At 41.2% G+C, this 19,068-nt stretch overlaps 1 protein-coding gene across 3 annotated transcripts in view; it reads left to right on the top strand.

The window, feature by feature from the left end:
• RCAN2 (regulator of calcineurin 2) overlaps nt 1-19,068 on the top strand; it is a 262,870-nt gene that overhangs the window by 95,291 nt on the left and 148,511 nt on the right. The window lies entirely within an intron of this gene.

Below are 19,068 nucleotides of genomic sequence, written 5' to 3'. Positions count from 1 at the left end.
ACTGGTTAATTTAGTGTGACTGATGATACTCTTTGCTACAGTTTAATCACTGATGGCATTGTGAATTGGGCACTGAATGCTGACACACATTCTTTTTTGAGTTTGGCATGTCTGGTATTCTCCAGGACTTTATTGGAAATTCTGCAAACGCTAATCTGTGCAGTGGGCTGTGGCCTTTACCAGTTACAAATACATCACCTGTATATTTGACTTGGTTTCTTTTCTCATTAGTCAGTGAGAATTAGAGTAGTAGTACTTGTCCACCTTGCAGACATAAAAATAAATGCAAATATGGGTACTGGTCGTCTTTGATATACCATGACCATCCAGATAATCCAGAATATGTCTATATTATTATGTTAAGGTTGTCATCTTAATTAAAACAGCACATTAAATAAACATTCTCATAAGTGGTAGTCATGGACCACTTTGAATAAATTTGTGGAACTCCAGCCTCTCACCACAGTTTAGAAACACTAGTCTATCTATACAGAGCTAGGTTTAATATATGCATTATTTTTTTAATTTTATATTTATTACAAAAGTAATAAATATTCACTGTTGACATTTTAGAAAATGGAAATAATTCAAAAAATAACAATTGTAATCCATCACACAGAGAAAAACCACTATTAACATTTAAATATCTTTTGTTCCCTATGCAAATACATGTGCATACATATTGTTCTATACTCTATTTAAGAACTTTTTTCACTTAGCAAAACACTGAGGACAGCCTTCCAGATTACTAAGTATTCTTCTACAATAACATTTTGATTGGCTTCAATTTGTCAATTCTGGGTGTCTGTCAAAATGTTCTTAATTGAATATTTAGATTGTTTCCAATTTTCTGCCATCATAAACTATGCTGTGATAAATGTGCTTATTCCTAAGTTTTGTTATACATAAATAATGAGCCTGTTTACTTGTAGGATATTTTCCTAGTATTAGAAACTCTATATAAAAGAGAATGCAAATTTAAAAGATTTGTGCACATACTAATTTTATGAACAAAGAAGTTATGTAAATAAAGATGTGGCATTAATAACTCATTGCTGGTTGAGGATGTATGGCTTAGGTGATCATCAAAAGCTACTTGTTTGGGGACAATAGAGTTGACTTAAAATGGAAACTTTCTAATATCATAGGACATAAGTTTATTTACAGATAAAAGGTCTATTATTATTGTCTTTAATGAATGAAAACATGATTTTTTTCCTTACCTTGTTTTAAAAAAATAATTGTGGACTCATAAGTTACAAAAATAGTACTGAGAGATCCCATGTACCCTTTCTCCAGCTTTCCCCAAAGATAACATTGTACTTAACCAAGGTGCTTTATCAAAACCAAGAAATTGACATTGGGATTATATTATTAACTAGACTACAGAATTTACTCAGCTCTCGGCAATTTTACATATATTCACTCTGTGTGTGTGTGTGTGTAGTTCTATGAAAGGTTCTCACATGTGGAGATTTGTATACCCAACATGATCTCTATAGAGTACTGTTCCATCACTGCATGAGAACTCCTCTGGATGATCCTTTCTGGCTTGACCCCAAAACCCTGGGAGCCACTGATCTGTTTCACATCTCTATAATTTTGTCGGTTTTAGAATATTACATAAATGAAGTCGTACTAGGGCATTTGTTGTTAAACGCAGTTAACTTCAACAAGCCTAGCAAGCATACCCTAGGTTACTGTTGACCATTTGACCATAAAGGTTGCTGTAACTGAGATCAGAAAGGGGAGATATCTCTTGGAAATCATTAAAACAAACAAAAAATCCCTAAAAAAATAGAAAGGTATCCTATTCCTTTTAGTATCTCTAGCATCGTGGATGACATTCATTACATGTAACAGCCCATATAGAACAATGACTGACCAATCAGAATAGATACCAGCTGTAAATTATCAATGGACATGCCATTGGACATGCCAGTGGACACCCAGCATCTCAGCCCTGCCTGACACCTAGTCCACAGTGCCAAGCCGACGGTGGGTGTGTCTTAGCTCTGGCTGCTATAACAAAATAGCACAGACTGGATGGCTTAAACAACAAAGTATTTCTGAAAGTTCTAGAGGCTGGGAAGCCCAAGACCAGGATGCTGGTGCATCCAGAGTCTGGTGAGGACCCCCTTCTTGGTTTGCAGATGGCCAAACTCTTGCTGTGTCCTCACATGGTGGAGAGCAGAGAGATTGGAGTAAGGTCTTGTGTCTCTCCTTAAAAGGACACTAATCCCATTCATGAGGGCTCCACCCTCTTGACCTAATTACTTCCCAAAGATCCCACCTCCTCATACTATCCCATTGAGGGTATGCTTTCAAAACATGAATTTTGGGGGGACACAGGTATTGTGAATTTTGGGGGGACACATGGGGGACTCCATGTCAAGGTGCCAGATAAATGTCTTTTGAATGAGTGAGGCATTATTGACTTGCCTTTATGGTTCTTCTGGCCCACATCCCCGAGTCAGTAGCCCTTTTGTGTGGTGTCCTCACAGCTAAATAAGAGTAAGCTGTGCATCGTTTATAATTCTGAACACCATTTTGACAAACCCTGCACCAGTAACCCTCAGTGTTACTCTCTGGAATAAAGAAATTTAATCTGTTCTTAGTTCTCTTGCTTCCATAGACCTTAAATTTAATCTTCTCTTGTTAATAAAAGTGATTCTAAAACTATGGCCAAGATCCAGGCAAGAAAGACAGGGAAAGAATGTGGAATTCAATCAGGGAACAAAGACATTAGGTGAATCTAATTGAGAGGGAAAAGAAACTGGCCACAACTTGGTTAAAGGTGCAGAATGTCTTCTACTGAAATTAGGTGATAAAACATTGAAATAAGCTTATGATGAAAAATGGTCTAAGGTATAACTAGAAATATATTCTAGGAAATGTATGATATGCCAAGCTCTGAAACTAACCCCAGCCAGAAGCACTGGGCATAGGGTCCCTTGCTGACATAACACACAGACCAAAACAATTAGAAAGGAACCAGCTTGTTCATCTGGAATCTGGGCAGAATCAGCTTTGAAGCACAGTTCTCAGATCCCATGTCTTGGTACTAAGTTTGACGATAAATAAGTGTCCTGAATCTTTGACCTAAGGAACATGGCACCCCCTGTAGGGTGTTTCTTCCTAAATTTGAAAAAATAACTTTACAACCCACAGAAGATGCTGAAGGAAACAGAGCCAACCTCCGTAGCCTTAATGCTTCTGTGCTAAGTTTAGGAATGCATCTTGTCATCAATTTGATTTGTAGTTATGTGTTATTAAAGGTGTTTGAAATAGTCTGGCATATGAGTATTGAAGAATTAGCCTTGATATTTTGATTTGAAATGTGTAATTAATGTTAGATGTATTATTTTATTTTGAGAGGAGTAAAAGAATCTGATTCCATATGTAAATAGGGTGGGTTTTTTAAATGTATTTAAGAGATCAGCCTTTAACACAGCTGATCCTTCCTTGTTGCAACATTTTCTCTGTCTGGTTCTTGGAATGGTATCTTACCTGAGGCCTGTGCTTACTCCTTCACTGACTTTTCTTCCTTTCCTCAGCCTCAAGTTTAAGTGCTCAGGACTCAGGCTTGTATCTACCTTTCCTCTTTCCCTAGCACCCTCCCTTCTCACAGTTTAAATACCATGGATGCACTGATGACCCCTGAATACATGTATCTGACCTGGATTTCTGTTCTGAGATCCCAGCATGGATCTTAATCTGCTCCTTGGCATCCCTACCTACATCAAGGCCTCTCAAACTTTACATATCTAAAGCCAATTTCATGATGCATCCCACCAGCACATCATGACCCCCTGGCAACTTCTCTCAAGTGTTCCCCATCTCAGGAAATAGCAACTCTTCCTTCTAGTTGTTCAGGCCAAAATTCTTACAGTCACCCATGATTCTTCCCTTTTTCTTGTAAGGCACAACCAGTTTAACCAGGAATTCACTTATTGTTTTTTTTCTTTTAAGATTTATTTATTCATTTTGGGGGGAGGGGAGACAGAGAGAGTGCATAGGGGGAGGGGCAGAGAGAGAGGGAGAAAGAGAATCTTAAGCAGACTGTACTGAGCATGGAGCCTGACGTGGGGGTCGATCTCACAGCCCTGAGATCATGACCTGAGCCAAAATCAAGAGTTGGACGCTTGAGCCACCCAGGCGCCCCCATTTACTGCTCCTTCAAAATAAATGATTCCTACCATTTTCACCATCTTCATTGCTTCTGCCTTGGTGGATCCACGCCACCATCACCTCTTCCCTGAATCACTGCAGTTGCCTATTAAATAGTCTTCCTTTTCGCTCTGATCCCCACACGGGAATGGGAAAGATGCTGTTTAAAAGGTAAAGCAGATCCTCTGTCTCCTTTGCTCACAACACTCCATTGGCTCCCATTTAACTGAGGCTAAAAGCAAAAAGTCTTACAGTATCCCACAAGGTCCCATGTGACTTACTTTTTATATAGAAAATTTAAAAGGAAAAGAAAAATAGAGGGCATGAATAAAGAGCATAGCAGTATCTCAGGCAGGGAGAAACTTCCACTTTTCTGTGAAGATCTTGAAGAATCAGTTATATGTAACCATGTCTATAATGAGAAATCTCCAACTTGAATCTGTGTCCTAACTTTTGGACCAGTTTTTTTTTTATCCATTGGACTGTGTTCAAGAATTATACCACACCATGCTTTTATTCTCCTAGCATGCCCAGCCACATTTTGAAATAATAAGTCATAAATGTGGAACTGGCATTAGGCACTAATGAAAAGTAATGCAGGCCTTATTCAGCACATTTTAATTTACGCAAATGCCAAATCATAGACACTCCACTGACGTCTCTCGGTTAAGACCTGTGTATGAAGACCTTATTTTGGCACCTTTTTGTCTAGATTTACTGCTGCTGACGAATAGAGTTCTTGAATTCTAGGGTGCTCAGCACCTGTCAAGGACTTAAATCTGATCACTGTTAATAGCAACGCAGTATCACTTCCTTACCAAACAAGAGAAGCATTAGCTATTGTTAGAACAGTGCATCCTTTTGAATAGACACTGCAGGGCACTGTCACAAAGCATGAGCCATGGAAAGTTGACTGGTGGCTCAGCTTTCAAACATGTAAGTCATCTTGCTTATTACTTAGCATTCAGACTTGAAGTCACAGGCCTAAGAACCTACACATTTCCACAGCATTCAGACATGTTCCATTGCCTGCCAAAGAAATGGAGCAAGATTTGTTGATTTACTCTGAAAGTTTGCTAACAGATTGGCCATACTGGGGGTGGCAGCAGGCAGGGTGGGGAAGAGGTGAGGGGAAGCTGTACCACTGGGAGACTGGGGAGAAAACAGGCAGGTGAAAGAGAATATGGAGAGAATGTGGGAAGCTCCACCAATCACCACAGACTAGACAAAGACAAACTAAAATAAAACAGAAAAAGAAAAAAAGAATGTGAAAGAGGCTCCAAGAGGCAAGAAAAAAAGTAATAAGGGGCCAGGCATTCTATGGAGAAGCCAGTAAGTGCCAGAGAAGGTAGGTAACAGAAGGCAGAGGCAGGAGCTTAGGGAAATGAATAATGTGGAGGAGGAAGAGAAAACCATCCTTTTAGGAACCAGCCATGATGCTTGTCTACTTCTCTGGCAATGGGGGCAAGGTTCAAGTATTATCTGCCAAATAAAGCAATCTACTGCTTTAAAATTTTATTTTTTTATTTTTATTTTTTTTTAGGAGAGAGTGTGCAGGCAAAAGTGTGGGTGAGAGGTGGGAGGAGGGGGGCAGAGTGAGAGAGAGAATCCTAAGCAGAATCCATGCCCAGAGTGGAGCCAGCCCTGAGGCTCAATCTCATGATCCTGAGATCATAACCTGAGTCGAAACCCGAGTCAGATGCTCAACCAACCAGGCGCCTTAAGACAATCTATTTCTTCATGCAAAATTGGAGTATTTAGAAAATACTGCGTACTGACCCCATTATCTGTAAGAAATGCCCCTAAGCTCACCATTTCCCTTGGGTTAGAAGCCTGAGAAAAAGGAGCAGTCACTGCATTTTTATTAAATGATTACTACATTCCACTCACTTTCCTGGGTGTTTTGTTTGCATTATTTCAATGAATTCTTATTATTTGTTTGTTTGTTTGTTTGTTTGTTTGTTTGTTTATTTAGTTGGGGGGGAGAGAAAGCATAAGCAGGCTGAGGAAGAAGCAGGCTCCCCATTGACCAGGGAACCTGACCTGGGGCTCAATCCTAGGACCCTGGGAGCATGACCTGAGCTGAAGGCAGACACCTAACCAACTGAGCCACCCAAGTGCCCCTCATAAATCCTTATGGCACCACAAGTCAGTAATGTTATTATCCCCATTGTCAGAGGAGTCGAAACTGAAATTTAAGTAACTTTCCTGTAGCTAGTTTGAGCTGTGGCTTTAAATTCACAGACACCAGCTCCAAAACCCCACATTTAAACAAATGTACTAAATTTTGGTAGTACGTACTCCTTGGACAACTATTAGGAAGAATCTCAAGGTCATATGGTTCTGTTTTCAAATTTTAGGCTCTGGACTATTTTAGTCTTACAATGAGATTTTTGATGGTCTTTTGCAAAATTAGAAAAGTAAGCCCAATGTTATGAAACTTTAATATAACCAAATTTATTTAGAGAGCTTTTTATTCTGATATCGTTTCATTCTTTTTTTGTAAGCCCCTAAAAATGACCTTTCTTTAATGAGAAGGTGTTAATAATAGTAGGGTTTCTATTAATGTACTTAGAAATATAAAAACTTGGTGATCTTCTATTGTACCTGCTGTGTTTTCAGTTGTACTGGTCTAGGAAATCCAAAGCTTTTGGGACCATTGATCCATTTTGAACTCATCCTCAGTAGTTCCCCACAACAGCCTTAAAAGATGGCAATGCAGATTTTGTTTTCACGTTTCCAATGGTAGAGTTCCCTACTTTTTTGACAGAGTCCATCCTCTGTTGGAAGAAGTTTCTTCCTTTTATTGAATTACAGTCTATGTTTATTTCCTTAATGGAACAACAAAGAATAAGCATATCCTACTGGATTCAAAGGCAAATCCGTGAAGCACACATCACATACACTTTCATCCTTCTAGAAATTATTCTCTGTTTATTGGCTGTCTGACCCATCATGCATTAAATGTTACCTTCATGAAGGCAGAGGCCTTTCCCCAGTATCTAGGACAGTGCTTGGCACAGAAGTGATGAGTAGTCAATATTTGTAAAATGAGGACTTTGTAAATACAGACATTTAATAGTACTTGCTTAGTTTAAGAATATAATTTAGTTCATCGTCTACTTGATGGCACTTCAAATTTTAAATAGCTGAAGTCAGCTTTCATGCCCCCAGTAAGTCTTTCTTTTTCCAGACTAAGAATGGTCAGTCCCCTGAGTTGTCTTCCAGGGACACAGTTTTCAGACTCTTACTGGTGCTTTGCCTTTGCACCACCCCAGAGCCTAAGCGGAGCTCCTTTTAGGAGTGTCGCCCTAACTCTGAAGACAGGGCACCATGAGGCTTGGCCATGGCCAGCTCCAGGGGCTCTGTTTCTGCTCTGACCTTCATAACATGGCTGAAGCCCACATTTTTTTAGATCACGTCATATGATTATCTATTCAGCTACTGCTTGAGATGTCTCCTAAATCCTCATTGCATTTATTTCTATGAGGTAAAATGTCCACCATTTGGCAAAGCTTAACATTTATCCCCTTTATATTTCATCTGGATTTTTGACCTACAATTTAAGCCTATTGAAAACTGTTGAATCTTGATTCTCTTTTGTTCATTCATGTACTCAATCAATGATTCCTGAGAATCTACTATACATTAGCACCCATCTTCAAAGCCTGCCTCCTCTCTGCCTCTGTGTTACCAGTGAGCATAGTAAGCACACTCTGTATTATCATCTCACTGACCTGCTACAGTCCTCTGAGTTGACATCTTCCAGCAATCAATACTCTTGTGATTGGTAGTTTAATGGGCTATGAATCCTCCAGCTTCTACAGTCATCCAGCCCAGGTCTCCTTAGGATAGAATGAGAGTCTTGTCTGTGGTTTTGTTAGCTCTTGCTCTCAAGATTTGAAATGTGGCCCTAAGAACAGAGCAGATTGCCCTCTGAAGAAGGAAAGAGATGGCACTCATGTGGCCATTCTGCTACTCATGTCAGTCTCATAAGCAAAGACCCCCCCCACACATACACACCCTCTGCATGCACAGCTTCCAACAAAGCCAGGTGCTGTAACTCTTCCCAAACACTATGGTCTGAGGACACCAATTCTCTTGCCCCAGCCCTGCCCTTCCTTCTCATCAGCTGCTATTTAGCAGCTGCATCTTTGGGGAACCCATTTGTGACCTGAATCATTCCCTACAACAGCCCCATGAAGTGCAGGCACTGTTATCAACCCCATGTCACAAACAAGGAAACTGAGGCACAGGTAATAAAACAGGTGCTTACTATGCTCACTGGCCCAAGCCTGAGAGTTGGAGAAATGGAGCTGCGGTATGTGCCAGGCTGTTTGAGTCCGCAGAACCCACCTTCCCCTCTGACATAGGAGCTGTGAATTCAGGGCCTGGCTGGCCTTTGCTTCAACTTCCTTGCTCAGGGCCATCCCCAAAGATTTCCATTCCCCCCACCATTCATATGGCCACCATGACATCCAGATACCCTACTGTCCACTTCACATACATTTTCTCACTCAGCTGCATACAAGTGAGCTGTTATTATTGCTGTTTTATGTATCAGGACACAGAAAGAGAAAATAACTTTCTGAAGATCAATATTCTTCCAAAAATGAGTCTCAGTGCTCCCGGGCCCAATTCGCTCTGCTTCCATCTACCTACTTCTAAGGACTCTAAGGCAAAGTTCTTCCCAGCACTCTTCTGGCGCCGTCCCCTAAGAGTCTAGTCATCTTAATGGAAATGAGGTTAACATGACTCAACTGTACTTCTGTAAAGCAGGGGAAGTTTACGGTAACCTTCGTCTTTTTGTTTGTTTTTGTTGGATTTTTAATGATAACAGATCAATAACTAAACATGAATGCATTATGTAAAAAGCTTCAAAAGAGAATAGGAAAATTTCAAATGTCGCATTCCACAGAGAACCTACCTATAGTTATGTTTTATATAAAGCAAAGTAAAAAGGTTGGATTTTCTATTTAGAGAGCCTTGGCCCTAGGGTTTGAATCAGTGTTCTAGAAGGACCACAAGTACAGTGGGAACATTGTCCTGTTCATACAGTATATTTGGTGCTCCCTTTGTCTGTGATTTATAGAATAGTAACAGTTTTGAACAAAGTTGTCAGGTGGGACTTGGGACAGTTTCACAACGTTACAGTCAGTGACACAGAATTTGTGTTCTTTCTCTCCAAGATTCTTCCACTTGAATAAGATCATTCTTGACATCAACTGCCTTGAAAACCCCTTCTGGTTTTCCTGTGTCTCACTTTCAATGGTTTTGCTTGTAACATCTAGCAAACACTTAACATTTAAATATTTTAACCAGAATTCATTCAAAGAGAGTGGTCTGGTCAATTTTCAGTTTCACTTGGGCTTGAATAATGGTGTTATTTCTCTTTATTTTTTTGTTTTTTAAAAAGATTTTATTTATTCATGAGAGACACAGAGAGGGAGGGAGAAACACAGGCAAAGGGAGAAGCAGGCTCCCTGTGGGTATCCCAGTGCAGGACTGAATCCTGGGACCCGGGATCACAACCTGAGCTGAAGGCAGACGCTCAACCACAAGCCATCCAGGTGCCCAATTATTTCTCTTTATTCTTATCATTTTGTAAGGTAAAGGATCATTGAGGTGGATGTTTGACAAAAGCACTTTTTATTATGTGATAGAGGAATTTTGCCATCATCCCTTTAGCTTCCACCCGAAAATCATCTGACCTGCTAGTGATAGAGGCTCTTTGGCAATCTCAATACTTACTTGAAATATTCCTCCATCAGAACATGGCAACCTAATTGAAGGAGGGCTTTTGCACTCAGTGGAGACATTGATGAGTCCCAAGCAGCCTCAGGAAGGCTATAAAGCCACTACCTCATTTTCTTTGCATTCACACACCATGTAGGACAACCAGCTCCAGAATAGTTCTATGCACCTGCAAAGCCCTAAACCCTGAACACAGTACTGCAAGTAGAGAGATGCATATCACAGGATGGAGCCATGGAGGAGCTGAGGATGGAGCGGAGGCTGGTACCCGAGCAGATCGTTTCACTATCATTAGTGCCATGGGAGCATCACGGCGGGGACCTGAGGTTCTAGGGACCCTTCCTGAGGGAAATAATTACTAAGCTGTGTCTGAAATAATAAATAGAAAGAGAAGAAGAACATTATAGTGAGAGGGAACAGCAGGAGGAAAACCGGGGAGGCTGCACAGTAGGCTGAGTGCAAATAGCTACAAAACTTTTGCTATCAACAGAGTGCAGAGAAGGAGCCAGGAGAGACTGGAGATGAAGCTGCCCTGGCAGTTTGCACAGAACCTGGCTTGCCTTCCTCCTGCGGAGTTCAGACTGCATCCTGTGGTCATGGGGAAACTTTGAAATTTTTTGTTCTTTTAAATAATTAGTATTTGCCTGATCTTAGTCTTTGGGCTCTTTGTGTTGTTTCTTTCTTTCTTTCTTTCTTTCTTTCTTTCTTTCTTTCTTTCTTTCTTTCTTTCTTTCTTTCTTTCTTTTTCTTTCACTTTCCTCTAAAGTTGCTTACAAAATGTTCTGCTTCTAGAATTTCGACTCATTTGTGGGTTTTCAAATGTTTTGCATTTCTCCTTCTTCCTACCAGTCATGCTCTACCCTTTCCAGCCTGCGGATTATTTATGGTGTTAGAAAAGGTGCAAATTTGGAGTAGGGCCACAGTCCTTCTTCTATTGAAAGCAATTCCTTGGCATGTCGTAGGATGCTGAGGCTTCTCTGGTTGGTTGCCCGGTTCCCCTCCTTGTGGATTTGAACCTCTCTTCTGTATTTTCCTTGGGTTGGAATTGTCCTCCCATGTTTGAGTAGACCTAAAACGTTTTTGGAGCAAAGTGGTTGGTAGGAAAAGCTAGAGCCTCAAAGTCAGGGAAACCTAGAGATTCTTTGGATGGTTTTTAATGATGTTTTGTTATGGAAAATTTCAAACACGTACAAAGTAAACAGCATGTATGATGGGTTCTGTCACCCAGCTTCAGCCATTACCAGCACTCTGCCAATATTCTTTGATCCGTGACTCCCCTCTCTCCTCATGTTTCATGAGATTGGAATTTTTTTGCAGTGTTTTATTTGCAAGGTAAAATTTACATACAATCATAGTATGAGATCTTAACTATACAATTTGGACAAATCTACATACAAGTATGTGCCCCATACTCCTTTCACCAAAGAAACCACTTCTCCAGAAAGCTCCCTTGTATCACTTCCCAGTTAATCTCCCCATCACCGAGAGGCAAGCACTGTTTGACTTATTTCACCCTCGATAAGTTTTGCCTGTTCTAGAAGTTCCTATAAATGGAGTCACATAGTATGTATTACTTTTGTGCAGGGCCTCATTTGTTCTGTGTCATGGGACAGACTTATCTTTGAGTTTCACTTTTTTTTTGTATCTGTACGTCATTGGATGAGTTATATAGCCTCTTTCAGACTCGGTTACCTCCTCTAGAAAATAGAACAGTGGCAATAAAAGTTTACAAAAATTCAGTGGGTTTTAGGATAATAAAAATGTCTTCTCTATAACTAATACTAATTATATTGCACTGAGATACAGGAATGTAGTCCCTCCAGGGTTTACTTCTTGTCTGCAAAGGTAGTTCACATTTGCTAATTTTCCACTGATAACTGCTTGTCTTCAAATGTGATACTTGGATAAGCATAATATATTGGTCAGTGTCCAGGCAGGAAAACAGACCTCACAGCAGATGGTTCAATAGAAGGAGTTTAATACTGACAACGAGTTGAAAGGTGTGTGAAGCGCTGAGGAGCTGAACAGGAAGCTATGACACAAACTGGAAATGAACAAAGCAGGACTCTAGTAGCACTTGCAGAGAGGAAGGGCCTTGGAGAAGATGTGGTGTCCACAGTCCCAGCAGTAGGGCCACCAGCAGGTCCTGGAACCTCTGAGGAAGCTGCGGAGAATATGGAAAAATGCAGCCACTCCCAGAGATGCCTCCTAAAGCTGAGGTGGGGGGAGCGTGTGGAGCTAGACCCTCCCCTTCCCACTGCACCCAGTCTCCTGCTAAGGTATCCAGTGTCTAGGGAGCCTGGGAAAGAATGGTAGGAGCCAGTGGTCCATACTGACTCCACAGCAGAGTAAGGAAGTGAGGAACCAACAAGAAAATGATCAGTACATGTAGATGAAAAGGAGAGAGAGAGAGAGAGAGAGAGAGAGAGAGAGAGGAAAACATAAAACAAATATAGAGACAGTTAAAATTGTACTCAGTAATAATTAACATTTGAGATAATTCTTACCTTCTAGGTAGTAGGACCAATAGAATTTTCTGTGATGGAAACATTCTGTATCTACACTGTCCAAGAAGGTGGTCACTAGCCGCACATGGCTACTGAGCTTTTGAGAAGTGGCTAGTGTAACAGAGGAACTGAATTTTTAAATTTTATTTCACTTTAATTACTCTAAGTTTAAATCAGTGGCTAGTGGCCACCATATTGCACAGCACAGCTTATAGAGCATCATCCATTCATTAATTCATATGTATGTTCAGTAAGTCTGCGTTGAGTGGCGGGACTCAGACACCATATTGAGAGTGAAGAACACCTAGCAGTCTAGAACTGTGCTTCTGACCTTAAGGGACTCAAACTTTCCTTGTCCAAAAAGAAAGATTTAAGAAATGGTGTTGTTGAAGAGTTATTTCATTTCAAAGGTATAAGGGCTGGGAAAGAGGAAGTGGCAAAGTGGCCACCTTTAGGCCTTTGCCTAGGCTGTGTCTAACTCCTAGGTAGCCCTCCCTCGCCACCCCTCTTCGCTCAGTCACCTCTTCCCAACTCTCCTCTCTTCGAGGCACACCTCCAATGTCTCCTCCTCCGCAAAGCTTTCCCGGGTTGCTTCTCCAGGTGTTTAAGATAACTCCTCCTGTGTTTTGTCTCCATTCTCACCACTTTTGTTACTTTCTATTTTGTGTTCAAGTTCTTAATCTAGCTTTGTTTCTCTCAGACAGGGCTATTAGCTCCTTGAGGAGAGGATTTAGATTGGTTCTGTCCTTTGTCCCACAGAGCATTTAGCACCAGTTATTGCTTATCGGAGATTCTTTGTAAAACTGAAGACTGGTTGGAAGACCAAGCTCTGTAGCTATTGAAGGGTGAACAATTTATCACCCCCCAACAGGCCCACGTCCACCACCTAGAGGCCATAGGAAGTAACTTCATGGTGAACCTGTCAAGGAGAGAGGTTTATTTTTCTTAGGCTTTTTTTTTTTTTTTTCTGACCTGTTCCCAGGGAATCAATTGTAATGAAAAATCTGCTTTCTGTTTGCACTTCCATTTCCATATACAGGCTATTCTGTTCATCTACAATTAGAATTTATTTTGATATGATACTCTAGACTACTTTCTCTGTGGTCTTATTTTGCTTAAAAAACACAAGAACCTTATAAAAACACAAGATGACTACAGCAGTATTTAAATGAAATCATGCACCCAAGAGCACTTTTATTAATAGAACCACCCTAGATAGGCAGTGTGATGTCTCTAAACTCACCTGGAGTTTATTTTGCTGGGTTTGCATCATTTGCACAATGTGCCCCTGGACTTCCTTGAGTTCAGTAAAGTACACATTGAACTGCTTTCCTTCTTATGGGTATTATGATCTTTGGTTCAAAGAGGGGGAAGGGGGCGGCCTGGGTGGCTCAGCAGTTTAGTCCCGCCTTCAGTCCAGGGTGTGATCCTGGAGTCCCGGGATGGAGTCTTACGTTGTCGGGCTTCCTGCATGGAGCCTGCTTCTCCCTCTGCCTGTGTCTCTGCCTCTCTCTCTCTCTCTCTCATAAATAATAAAAATAAAATCTAAAAAAAGAAAAAGAAAAACAAAGAGGGGGAAGGTTTCTGCCTCACCATGGCTTCCTGAGGATTCCAGGGCTTAGTTGAATGTAGTTTCCATGACTGAAGCTGGAAAGTAGTAGCTAGAAGATGGACACCACATTTCGATCAGGGGCTCTTGCTATGTGAGGTATTGTTCTAGGTAGCAGTCTAGGTTACCTAATTACAGTCTAATTACAAAGAATGTAATTAAGAGATGCCTGGGTGCTCAGTGGTTGAGCGTTTGCCTTCGGCTCAGGGCATGATCCTGGGTCCAGGGATTGAGTCCCACATTGGGCTTCCTGTGGGAAGCCTGCTTTTCCCTCTGCGTCTCTGCCTCTCTCTGTGTGTCTCTAGTGAATAAACAAATAAAATATTAAAAAAGAATGTAATTTAATACTTCCAGTCACATTGTGAGAAAGGAGCTACTAGTATTCCCAGTTTACAGTTGTGCAAATCAAGCCTGGAAAAGTTAAATGGATTAACCAAAGTGTAAATTAAATATTGAGAGGCAGTCTAATGCCCAACGGACCCTATCCTTAGCCATCTCACTATATTGCTTCCTGCATGAGCATGTAATAACTGGAAAGTATGCATTGGAGAATATAAGCCAATGCCTCAGAGGGCTTGTAGGGTAGTTGTTGAAGCCAAGAAAGCCCTTGAAGACATGACTTTGCCAGATAAGATGCAGAGTGCTGGAGAGTTTGGATAGGACAGCAGTATGCTCTCACCTCTGATCCCAGATGAGCAGGTAGGAAGAGGATGCAGTGACCTTGGCTGAAGTTCAGTCACTGGACTGTGGCCACAGAAAAGAGGAGAATTCCTGTATGGACTGAGCTTTCCTTTGAGAGACTTTTTGTTTAATAGTATCAATAAACATTATAACTGCAAATAAAAATCTTTGCCTGTAAGGTGGACCCATAATATACAGTAGGATTACTATATAAAGGCTCAATACCCTGAAACCCAATTCAGCTTGTATTTCTGCTTTCCACCTGGGTTTATGGAATGGGAGACAGCTCATCTCATGTTCATTCTCAATGGATTCCTGTATTTTCTTTTCTTTCTTTCTTTTTTTCCTTTAGAAAAGGAGAAAGAAAGGGAGGAAAGGAAGAGGGAGAGGTGAAAGAGAGAATCTCAAGCAGGCCCCACAGCCAGCACAGAGCCCGACACAGTGCTTGATCTTACAAACCTGAGATCATGACCTGAGCAGAAACGAAGAGTTGGACATTTAACTGATTGAACCAACCAGGCACCCCAGGACTCCTGTATTTTCACCCCTGCCTTTAGTTTGTAGTCTAATACCAGGACATGGGAAAAAAAAGGCAGCTAAGACAACTGAAACTAGAATAGCAGTGCTAAGATCTGGGAGGTGATCCCCAGAGAGCAGAGGGACTTGCCCACAGCTGCCTCGTTCACTTGTTAGAAAAGAGGTTTCCTGGCTCTGGCTCTTTCCATCATTATATCTGCTTCTCAGGATTGTTCGCTTTGCTCCAAACAGCAGAATGTCATCTATATTTCAAATTATCTTTTCTGGAATGATATGGGGTGGAGCATGTGAAAATGCATTCATATACATCCTTCATTGCATATAGTTCAGTCTCTTCGCATATTGTCGTATTATATTGTGAACTGAGTGAGAACGCGACTCAGGGTCTCCCAGAGACAGGACACCTGAGGTAGGAAACATTGTGAGCATAAGTCTCTCTTTTTTTAAAGAGTTTATTTATTTATTTCAGAGAGAGAGTGTGCAAGCATGAGTAGGGGAGAGGCAGAGGGAGAAGCCAACTCCCCGCTGAGCAGGGAGCCTGACTCGAGGCTCAATCCTAGGACCCCAGGATCATGACCTGAGCCAAAGGAAGATGCTTAATGGACTGAGCCACCCAGGCATCCTGAGAGTATATTTTTCTTGTATCATTTTTCCAGGCACAAAAGTGCCATTTTACATGTTTAATTACTTATTTTCCCTTACTATATATCCTTGATCTGCTAATTAACTTCTGTTCCATGTAATACTGATGTTGTTTTAATCCTTCTTAAAATAACTAATATATACACAGTACCTTACAGTTTATAAGGCCCTTTTACATGTACTCTCTTTACCTCTTCCTAACAAGCCTGCTAAACAAAAAGGGCAGATAGACTCCATCCGCACTTGGCAGATGGGAAAATGACTTAGGAAAAGGTTATGTGTCACAGCTAGTTAACCAGGACTCACTTCTCTTTCCTACTAGGCCAGTGTTTATGCTGAACTTTTCCAGGAATGGCTCTTGCCTTGAAGTGAGTTTCAGAGTCCCCCAGAAGACTTACTAACAGATTGGTGGGCCCCCACTCCAGAGTTCCTGATCCAGTAAGTCTGGGGTGGGATCTGAGAATTCGGGTTTCTAACATATTCCCAGGGGATGCTGATGCTGCCGCACTAGGACCACACTTTGAGAACCGCTGCTCTGCAGTTTGGCCATAACACCTTGGGACATTTGGCTGGTGATCAGTCCCTCATACGCTGAATACCGAAATCCAAAAAGCTGTGAATACTGAATGTTTTTTCCTGAAGTGTGGCACAATCTCATTTGGCAGCAAATCCCAACCTCTACTGGTGTGGAACTCCTTAGTCTTTCTTTACCCCTTGGGGTAACTCTTATAGTTTACTGCAGAAATGTTAATCCATTAGATTACAGGGGATGTCCCACACCTTTCTGGGGTAGGGGTATTTTTTGACAGACCCACCATAATTCCTTTTAGAATATGAAAAACTCTGAAATCCAAAACGCATCGAGTGCCAAAGAGTTCAGAGAAGGGACTAAAGATGTGTACTAACCTGACACGAGGGGTTGCATTCTTTGCTTTTGATGTTGCAGAAGTGCCATTTTGGGATAGCCACAGAAGCAGACACATTTGAACTCAATATATACCTTTTGAGACATCTTTTTGGAAGATTTCTTCAAAGGCTTCTCTCCTTCAGCTGCAGAAATGCTGCTGCCTGCTGAACTGCAAGAAAAGTGTCGAGCAGTCCTTCCCCCAAGATACCTGGGCAAGTCCAAGGACAGGGTGATCTGAAATGAGTATTTCCTGCAGCTTAATTATATTTAATAGGGACATCATCAATTACAACATTCATGCTTATGATCATACTTCCTCATGATTTTCTACCTGGGAACAAGATGCCATTAAGGCTGCAGATCAGGGTAAGGAGGAAGGAGAGGAGAACTTAGTATTTTTATTTAATAATGAGTCAGGCTTAAATCATGAGACAATTATTCAAATCCCCCAAACATCATTTCATTTAAATGAGAATGCTTCTTAGACCTATTATAAAACCATAAAAAGCACATTCATCAGGAAACATGAACACATATTGTAACTGGATTACATGAGATTGCCTGAGCTAAAATGAGTTACAGAGAAAAAATACTTTAAACCCTCACAATTCATTTATCTGGAGCTTATAATTTTGTGTTCTATCCCCAGAATCATTAAAAGGTTCACTGTCACTGAGCTGATGTAGTTGTGGTGCCTAGCCATGCTTTCCAGAACCCCCTGTCTCTTGGATGGCGCTCTAGAGACCTAGAGCAGTTTAATCATTTTTGGAGACAGGTATCTGGTGTCTGGAGAGTGTGGTGCCTGGAAACATCAGCCTCTCATCCCCAGCAGCAAGGAGGCTCTTTTTCTAGCCCATGTTTCACTTACCCACATAATGAGCCAGCTCTGTCCTCCCTGATGGAGACTTCTTTATCCTTTTTAGTTTTGTGATGCTCACTCCACTGCTGTCTATTTTCTAGATCCATGTGCACCTCAACTAGGGCCAGAATACATTTACGTGAGTAATCAGATCATATTTACAAAGCTCATTGTGTCCACACTTGGCTACCATACCCTGGGAGGCCCATTTCATGTGTCACACCACTATTCTAATCAAATGAATTGATGCAATGTTTACTTTAGGTTCAGAAGCCTGTAGATAGACCCAAAGTATAATTGATGCAGTTTTCCAAAAGAATCAACTCTCTGTCAGCACAGTAAGCCAACTTCTTGTCAGACATCTAATTAAAATGGATACCAGTTGTGTTCTTAAGAAACTTCTCTTCTGGGTTCAGTATCTTCAACAAGGAGTAAATTTTCATAGTTGAGCACTGTTATTAGGGCTGCTGTGGCATTGATTTGTACACTGCATAACCCTAACGGCCTCCTGGTTCATGTGACTGGTGCCCTGAAGCTTGTGCAGTGTACAACCTGCAGAACCAACCAAAGATGGCAGCTCTTGTTAGCTTCACACTTTAGAAGTAACTGTTTTGAGAATACAAGACTCATCGAACCATCCTCAAGTCCATACATCTCAATATGTACGGGATTTATATGAATCCCAGGTGGTTAATACTCCTATAAACCCTGCATTTCGATCTGGACAGGATCACCAGAATACTGGATTTCAAGCTTAAGTCTTAGAATGATGATCATAATCGCACCCACCATTTTTTGAGCAGCTTAGGCCTTGGGCCAGGTATCTGCTGGCTTCGCTGAGCAGCCTGTAGCTCCAGCTGTCAATGCTGAGTAATGTTGGTTAAGTTGTCTTTCGTCACATTCCATTCCTTGTCTCGTGTTTACTCACTCATAAGAAGCAGTTTATAAATGAGAAGCCTTGACTATTTATAAACAAATCATGAAACTCATGGCATCTTTGAGGCCAATCTCAGCCTCTCTGAACTGGCACCATGACTAGCAAATGAATGGCCATCAGTTTCATGGCAAGAAATTTGCTAATCTATCAGCACATATTCGGTTAGTGCCTGCAGTGTGCCAACTGCTGTGACCAATACTGTGGGGATGCAGATAATTAGAGGAGTAGCCTACATTTTCCTGAGTGTCCCTGTGGTTCCCATGTGGTAATTCTTTTAATCGTACAATGACTTTATGAGATCACTGTCAGTATCTATTTTGTAGATTGGGGATTGGAAGCATGGAGCAGATAGAGCAACCCAAGGTTTTATAATTAATAAGTTGGTCATATAGGGGTTTGAACTTCTGGGGTCTTGCCGACTCCCCATTTTGTGCTCTGAGCTACCACCCTCTACCCTTCTTTCCT

The sequence above is a fragment of the Nyctereutes procyonoides genome, unplaced genomic scaffold (assembly GCF_905146905.1).
Source record: "Nyctereutes procyonoides isolate TBG_1078 unplaced genomic scaffold, NYPRO_anot_genome, whole genome shotgun sequence".
Classification (NCBI taxonomy): Eukaryota; Metazoa; Chordata; class Mammalia; order Carnivora; family Canidae; genus Nyctereutes; species Nyctereutes procyonoides.
Note: the sequence above shows the minus strand (reverse complement) of the source record. Positions and strands in the feature narration are given on the sequence as shown.